Raw genomic sequence first — 8,972 nt, 5'->3', positions numbered from 1 at the left:
TAGTAAACGAAAAATATCGGGATTAAAATTATATAAGTTTAAAATTAAGATTTTAGAGACTTGTCAAACTCCAAACCTTATTTTATATAAAAAAAATTATTAAAAGGTTTATAAATGTTCATTAACGTTTACACGTCCAAACTTAATATTTGTTATTAAATCTAAAATTTGATCGCATCAATTATATATAATTTAGATTTTATAAAAGAATATTATTAAAATGTGACTTTAAATAAAAGTATACCATGGTTTTGGATGTATGCAATAACCATGATATAATATGTTTTTAACCTAGAATTATAAATACATTAAAATACCCCTTAAAAACCTCAAATCTATGCAATCTTATTTGTATAGAACTCACACGTCTCTTGTATGCACTAGTGGGATAAAAGTCATCTAACTATTTAGTGTTATCTTTTGATGGCCAATGTGTAGTCATGATTTCTTTAACCTAGTTGTAGGCTAATTACACAAGATCTTCAAACTAGATGATTAGATTGAAAATATGTTGTGATAAAAGTCAACTAAGCAATAGAGATCTGATGCATATATGAGACCAAATATGTCTATTAAAATTTGTTATTAATGATCAAATTATAAGTTGTGTACTTTCCTATTTTTTGACCTGATTCGTCTAGAATAATCTGTGGTCATCATCCATACCTTACTAGGTAACTACATTACTAGTCCGATAGTACTATAAAAGTCTCGGGCTGAAACATCCTTAAAACATGACCCAAAATTTTCAATTTTTATTTAAGTAAAACAACATTCCCAAAACATTGTTCATACAGCCCAATAAAATAAGTATGTTAAACATCATAAAAATCAGATTATGTCCCATAAATAGAATCCATATGGTGTGGGTGATGCAGTCAACCCGAGCTCTTCCCCTTGGAACCAAAAGTACCTGAAACATAAACTAAAAACCGTAAGCACAAAGCTTAGTGAGTTCTGCATACCACACATAACATATAATGGGCCCCGCCCACACTCGCATAACGGGCCTCGCCCAATAAATATACATATACATCACATACAAGTATCACGCATACAATAAGTATATCAACATAACTAATCAAGGGTCGGCTTTGGTGCCATAGACTTGCTAAACCCAGTAAGGAAACTCAACTCGAATGTTGAACGATAGTTAAATAGGTCCCGACTCCGAATATCAGCTCTACCCAACTCCTAAACAGTAACAATTCCTTATATAAAACTCAAAATACCTCAACACTCCCTTATAGGTCAAACTTGGTCAAAGAAAAAAAGTCAAAAGTTAAGGTTAACGGCCCATGTTTACCCAACATGCCATGGTTCCCTTTGACCACGTCGTGTTTCCCCTTATCCTCACAGGCGGGAAAATCCAAGCCAACACGTCGTGTTTCCTCGGGTCCCAACATCTTAATACATTAAGCTGTTTCCTTCGCCTCCAAGAGTTCCCAAGCTCATATCTGAACCCAATAGGAACTTAGAAGGGTAAAGTTTCCAACTTTACCCATAGGGACTACCAAAAAGGGTCTAAAACTCAAACCCTAAGGCTTAATATCACAAGGATTAACCAATAAGCACTTAACTCATGAGTCAAAGCCCCTAAACACAGGTTTGGCCTCCTTGAGCTAGAAAACCACGTAAAGTTGCCAACTTTACGTTTATGCATGCCTAAATGAAGCTCTTAAGCTTAAAAAGGAACTTAATGTGTGCATGGAACCAATTCTTCTCATAAAGCTTACACCTTTAAGCTCGAAGGGGTCCAATGCAACTCAGATCTGGAATAACAAACCCCAAAACGACTTCTCACACTCTTCAACCCAAAAAGACCAAAAGCATGAATTAAGGAGATCTAAACATCTAATAGTCAAGGTATGAACTTGATACCTCAAAGAGACTGCAACAAGTGGAGAGATTTTGGATCTATAACCTTCCTACCAAGCTAAGCACCTCAAATCTTCAAGCTTCCCTTAGAAATGAGCAAAATAACCACAATAATCCACTCAAGGCTCAAGAACACCACCAAGAAAGCTTATGGGACGTATTAGGGTTTTAGTGGCAATGGAGGCTGGTAAGGAGACCAACCCTTGGGGACTTAAGGATATTATATAAGGTGCAACACCCTAAAATTATGGTTTCCTTCCCAGCCGACAACACGCCATGTTGAGACACCACAACATGTCGTGGTTGCTCATTAAACTATGTAGGCCAAAACTATATCACCATGCAGTGTTGAGCCTTCAACACGTCGTGTTCAAAGATAATTCATGAACAAAATGGAAATAATTTCATACTTGGAATCGAGCATTACACGGGCTCTCTTTATTATTTTTTATCTCTCTTTACCCTTCACTACCCCATATATTATATGTATACAAAAAATACATATGTGGTTAAATAAAATCAGCTCATATAAATTCGTCTAACATAGAAGGTTTCGATAATAGATAATAGGAACACATAACACTTTAATTATCTAAATACTTCATATTTATGTGTAAGATGAAAGTAACTATGCACTTACTTGTTAAAGTGGATGACTGGAAAGTTGGATAATACTCCGCTTCAACATTTATCCTTTCCTTTGATATCACCTAGGTTCAATTATCACTAAGTCTTAGTTAATCATTTCTTATGACTAATTAATAGTCTAGATTTCTCAACAATCCCAATGTCTACATCAAGATCTATCTAGTAAGGAGCAACCATGTAAGATCATATCAGAGTTAGGGTCCGTTTGGTATAAGTAATATATTTTTTGGAAATCCCATTTTTAACACCTCACTAAATCTTGCCTAGACATCACCCTCGTAAGTAGATCAATCAATATAATGACTTGGAATTACTGATAAATCTTATTTATAGATTCATAATAATGACTATGAATATAAATATATTTACACAACAATAAAGCTGAGTGTAACATCCTAAATTTCGAGTCCAAAAATTTTGATTTAAATTAATTAACTTATAAAACCATTTACTAAAACATTGTCGATATCATAAGAATCCATAAAACCATAATAAACATGTCTCAAAATCATAACATCGAACAGTAATAAAATCAGAGTACAATCCCATAGATCTCAAAATACGGAACCTGTTTTGTGTATGTGATGCGCTGCTACCGCGCCGGCTCCTTCCCCTTCAACGAAGAGGTACCTGAAACAAAACTGAAAACTGTAAGCACGAAGCTTAGTGAGTTCCCCACCATACAACATATCCTATAATAAACATAATGTCAGGAATATCTGGTTGCCCAACCTACCCTGCTAGGCATACCGGGGTGCCTAACCTACCCCTGTCAGACATATCGGGGTGTCCGACCTACCCCTCCGGTTTATCTCAACCGATTACGGGTACTATTTCACCCCCTACTACTATCGCATACTAACACAACATAATCATATTGTCTAGCATAGTTGGTACTAAACTACCCCTTTGGTCCTATCGACCGGTAATCGGGGACTATTCCCCTTATTACTATCACTATCACATATAACATATCATGATAACACATAAACATACCAGGTAGTAGCAAATCAGACGATTATCACAAAGACAATCATTTCAACTATAATAAACTACTAGTGGGCCAACCTTGGTGCCTTAGACCCACTTCTACTGGAAGGTAACTCACCTCAATGTCGTGTAGTGACTACGCTGTCCTCGGTATGAAAATCGAATCTTCTCGACTCCTCAATCCTTACACAACATCCTTTCTACATTACCATTTCATACTCATATCCCTTACAAGGGTCACTAAATTCCAAGTTAAAGTCAAAGTCAAAGTCAACTTTGGTTGACTAGACTTGCCGAGTTGGTTCAACAACTCGTCGAGTCCCCACGTCCACAAAATGTTACAACCTCGTCCCTACTCGTCGAGTCTAGCAAGAACTCGACGAGTTTACCTTCAACAGATCATCCTTGAACTTGCCGAGTTCATCCCCATCCGTATGAAGGTGGTTAGTCTATGGCTCGTCGAGTTCTCCTTGAACTCATCGAGTCTGTCATCAAGTGGCTGGGACATTGCTTTGAACTTGCCGAGTCCGCATATACACTTGCCAGTTTCAATGATTTCCAGGTCCCTAATGAGCCCACAAAGATGAGTGTTCTTCTATCTTAGCACCTAGTCCATCAACAGAAGGATTTGATAGGGAAATACAACCCGACTCATCGAGTCCCTCTTTATCCAAAACGATACAGTTGATTACAGTGGGTCTCAAAGCATCTAAATCATAGATCTGACCTCCAAGGGTCCATATTGTACGTAAAGTTATAAACTTTACGTTCATGCATGGGTCATTTAGCTCAAAAGGCCCTAAAATGGAGTCTTCAAGATGCATGGGGCTCTTATGGCAGTAAAGTTGACACCTTTATGCCATGAGAACCCTCTTATGTTCCAAATATGAAGTTATTCCTTTATATAATGCCCCAAACCCGAAGGTGACTTAGAAATGCCCCAAAAAAGACAAGATTCAAGCACTAAAGAGGATCTATAAAATGGAAAGTCAAGGTTGAAGCTTTTTACCTCAAATGAGCTGGAAACAGAACACAACCTCTGGATCTACTAGTTTCAACTTGAACTCCCAAGCTCCTTCCTCCTTCTTAAGCTTCACAACCACCAAAAATGCACAAAAATGGCTTAAGAACACTCAAATAAGGCTAGGGTTTCAGTTTAGGGTCTTCTGGAAGTGAGAGGGGGCGATGGAGGCTGGTTTGGGATGAGATAAGTTGTTTAAATAGGGTGCAAACCCGAAATATTAGGGTTTCATAAAAACAACTTCTATTCGTCGAGTCGGTCCCCTGACTCGTCAAATAGGTCACTAAATCTCCCGGTCAAAATCGAGTCTACTCGGCGAGTTGGGCCTCTAACTCGCCGACTCCCAGGGCAAAACATGAAACTACTTGAATTTAAATACTTACCAGGAACCGGGTGTTACACTGAGTGTAATTTAATTTACACAGATTTCGTAGACAAAAGTCTGGAAATTATATTGGCACTACTCTGGCTTGATAGATATTAGTTGTTGGGGTCCTAGAGACCTCTGGGCTTTGTTAAAGATTAAAACCTAAAGGAAATTGTGCTAAGGTTGAGAGAAACTCGGGATAGTGATTGAGGAAAGGTGTGGAAATGAAGTGAACTTCGACTACTATTTATATACGAAAAAGTAGGTACGCATCGCACAAGTTTTTGGGTGATGATGTGGCCCCACTGGAAATGACATGTGGCGAGTTCTTATGGGTTCTCAGAGGCTCTCCGCGCCTATTATTTGTGCGCGAGGTTTTGTGCGATCTGTTTTGTTTTGTTTTGTTTTTTTTTTAAATCATATCTTTTTCATATTAGCTCCGTTTTTTATGCAGTTTATATCCAGGTGTAGCTATTGACTAGATCTACAATTTTCATTTAGATTCCGTCGATTAATTTTGACTTTATTTTTAAAGTTAGATTTTTAACGACCTTAAACTTTGAAAGTCTGTTAAAATTTCATAAATCTCTCGTCCGACGTTCGTTTTAGGTTGTCTTTATATCACCAGAATCCTATTAAAGAGATCTTCAATTCTCATCTAGATTGTTTCGACTAAAAATCAACCTATCTAAAATTCAATTTTTGTGTTAACATAGTTGCGCTAAAATTCGAAAAATCATAACTTCCTCTCACGAAGTTAGATTTAGGCGTTCTTTATATGCACGCTCTCAGTTTTATGACTTCTGTGATTTTTGTTTAAATTACTTACGCGAAAAAGAATTTTATCAATATTTCACTTTTTACGATACACAAAGGCGTGTCGGTTTAATCGTAAAATTTCGAAGTAGCATAATTTTTTCATACGAAGTCGGATTTCAAAGTTCTTTATATGAACGGAATCCTTGCGACATATACTATAAATCTGGTTAAAGTTATTTATCCTAAATAATCTTCTATGAAAATGTCGTCTTCATCGCTTATTATATCTTAATTGTCTAACCAGAAATTTGTGGGCGTTACATAGAACATAAAGTACTTATAATGTAAAACATTTTTTTTTGGAACAGTGTATGTTTTAATTTAGTATGTCTAAATTTATGTATCAGTTAATTCATTAAAATTTGATTATTTACTTAAATCGTTTTTCATAACGATCACCTTCATATTCTATAATGATTAGAATTCCGTTTTAGAGAATTAGATTTCTTAATAGAATTATAAACTAAATATCAAAATTTTTAAATAAACAAGTTCTATATGCAAAGATTTTTTACTTAAACTTGTTTTGAATCAAATTTATCCAAGACATTGTTATCTTTATTATATAAATAAAATATACATATTCCAACTTCAAGAAATGGATTTTTGAAGGGAAATAATGTAGTTTATTTGTCATATGTAAATCTTATCTACATACAAAAGATTGTTAATGATATTTTCATTAAATTTTAGAGAAAATAATTATTAAGGAACTATACACTGTGATGTATGACTTTCTTTCTAATGAGTGTTAAGTATACACGATACCAAATCAACTTTATTAATAACTATAGTCATTGTAGTTATATTTTTACATGTTAAAACATAACTATGAAATATTTTTTGAATTTTTCAAATATAGTGTTGAGATATAAACCAGTAGAACCATATAAATCCTTAATGATAATAAAAGATGATATAGACCTTATTAGATATGGTTTATTTTCTAATCGGTAGAATTTACCTTTATACTTTTGGGATTATGCTTTAATCACCATCACTTGTACTTTGAATACAAACACCAACTAATAAGTAGATAAAATACTTTGCAAGATTTAGTATTGAAGGCTCCACCCTTATCTTACTCAATGTTTTGAGGATTTGAAGCTTCTGTTAGACTTAAGCTTATAAACCAAAAAGCTACTAATTATATATTAGTAGAGTACTCTAAAAAGTTGCTTATATTATTTATTCAAACCCACCAAGAATAAGTTTTCTTATTCCTCTGAGAGTTTAGTTAGTAGAAAGTAATTTTCTAATGACAAAGCAAGTAGCGACACATAGAACTTGAAGCAGCTCAAGAACTATAGCCTGATGTCACAACAATTGGCATTAGTTTCAACAAGGAATTATTGAATATGAATAACAACTATTCATAAACACAAATTGTTTGCATATTTGGTAGAAATCATATGTAATATGAGAAATATGAGATCACTCATTGATGTTTTCTGGAAAATTCATCAATTACCAAAATGTTATATCAGATCTTGAACTTGAATAATAACTTTGAGTCATGAACATGAGATGTAATCCATGGATAATAATCAAGAGTAAGTTTGAATAATCTTTCTCTATATATCAAGGCTATAGTGAGTAAGCAATTCTTTTAGAAAGAATACATACATGTAGATCTATACACATTTTGCAAGACTTGTTGTAAAACATTTTTCTTATACTCATGCCATTAACTATGATCCTTATCATACTCATTTCATTGACTATGATCAAACCTTTTCACAAGTAGCTACGATTAGATCAAGAAGGATACTATTTACCATAGCTGCATATTCTGATTATAAGATATGGCAAATAGATTTCATGAAAAAACGATTTTCTTAATAGATGCCTACTTAAAGATGTCTAAATAGCTTAGCCTAGAGAGTTTCTTAATCCAAGTTATCCTAATAAAATGTGTAAACCTTTAGATCCAGTTGTGGATATAAAGCAAACATCTCAAGGTTGAAATTGTCATTTTAATATGAAAACACAAGGTGTGCTTTTATATCAAAACGAAGATAACACATATGTTTGCTAAGAACTAGTGGGAGTAATAATGATATCCCTAATATTGTATGATCAAGACATACTTAATTATGAGAAACTACATTCTAACTATGAAAGGCTCATTTCACCTTGACTCGGAAAGTGTTTCTAAGAGGAAAGATAAGATACATTCTTAGAATGTCAAATCTACAAAGATATATAAAGATGAATGTTAAAGTTTTTAAATCTTTTGCATATATTAACAATATCTTGAAAAGATCAAGATACAAGATTCATTTGGAGGACTCCTGGAATTAGAACATAACACCATTTTGAGCATGTCTCAAAAGGAGCTAACACATAGGTTTGAGCTAGATAAAATTATTTATATTATATTTGCTTGGGAAATAAATTCATCATTTATGCAATATTATGTACAAGAGTAGGTATATGATTATATTGTGAACATATAATAAGATACCAATTGAATACATGGATAAGTTACTGGATAACTATAAGGACATTCTAAGAGTACTTAAGAAGAACTAAGATATTGTATATAAGATAATCAGTTTAGAATATCTTTATGTAAAGAGATACAAAAGATACCAACTTCAAAACATATAAATATAATTATGAAGTATAATTGGATTATGACTTTATTATGGAATGAAGAGTAAGTTTTGTTGGAATGGGGTCCAAGCAAAATATTATAGCACAGTCTACTATAGAATCATAATACATGAGTACTTTAGAAGTTGTAATCTGATACGATTAGATAAATGAGTTTATTGAAAAACTATATTGAGTCCTACCATTCAAGGATCACATAGAAATCTTTTGTGACCTCAAGAGTATACTTAATCAAGATAGGAGAATCTATGTCACATCAGAATATCAATCACATTCTTCAAGATATTGAGTTATAATTAGAATAAAGTCAAATATGGATGTGATAGTATTCACAGAATTCACACAAATTAAATTTCGTCGAAACCGTTAATAAAGTCTTTTCTTAATCTAAGTATGAATGGTCACACTTCAGCTATAATACTTTGTTATTCTAGAAATGGGATTTGATTTGGATTTAGTATAAGGATATTGGAACACTATGACAACAACTTTTATTTATTGTTTTTGATATATTGGGATATGATCTTTAGAATAGTACTTGTTGTGTTCTATATTAACATGTTTAATCCATGAATAATCTTATTATTCAAAAAGTCTATAGTTGGATATAATTATGGGAACAATTTTGAA

Source organism: Lactuca saligna, chromosome 7, assembly GCF_052625555.1.
Source record: "Lactuca saligna cultivar CGN05327 chromosome 7, ASM5262555v1, whole genome shotgun sequence".
Taxonomy (NCBI): domain Eukaryota; kingdom Viridiplantae; phylum Streptophyta; class Magnoliopsida; order Asterales; family Asteraceae; genus Lactuca; species Lactuca saligna.
The sequence above is the reverse complement of the archived record's forward strand: the minus strand, read 5'-3'. Positions refer to the sequence as shown.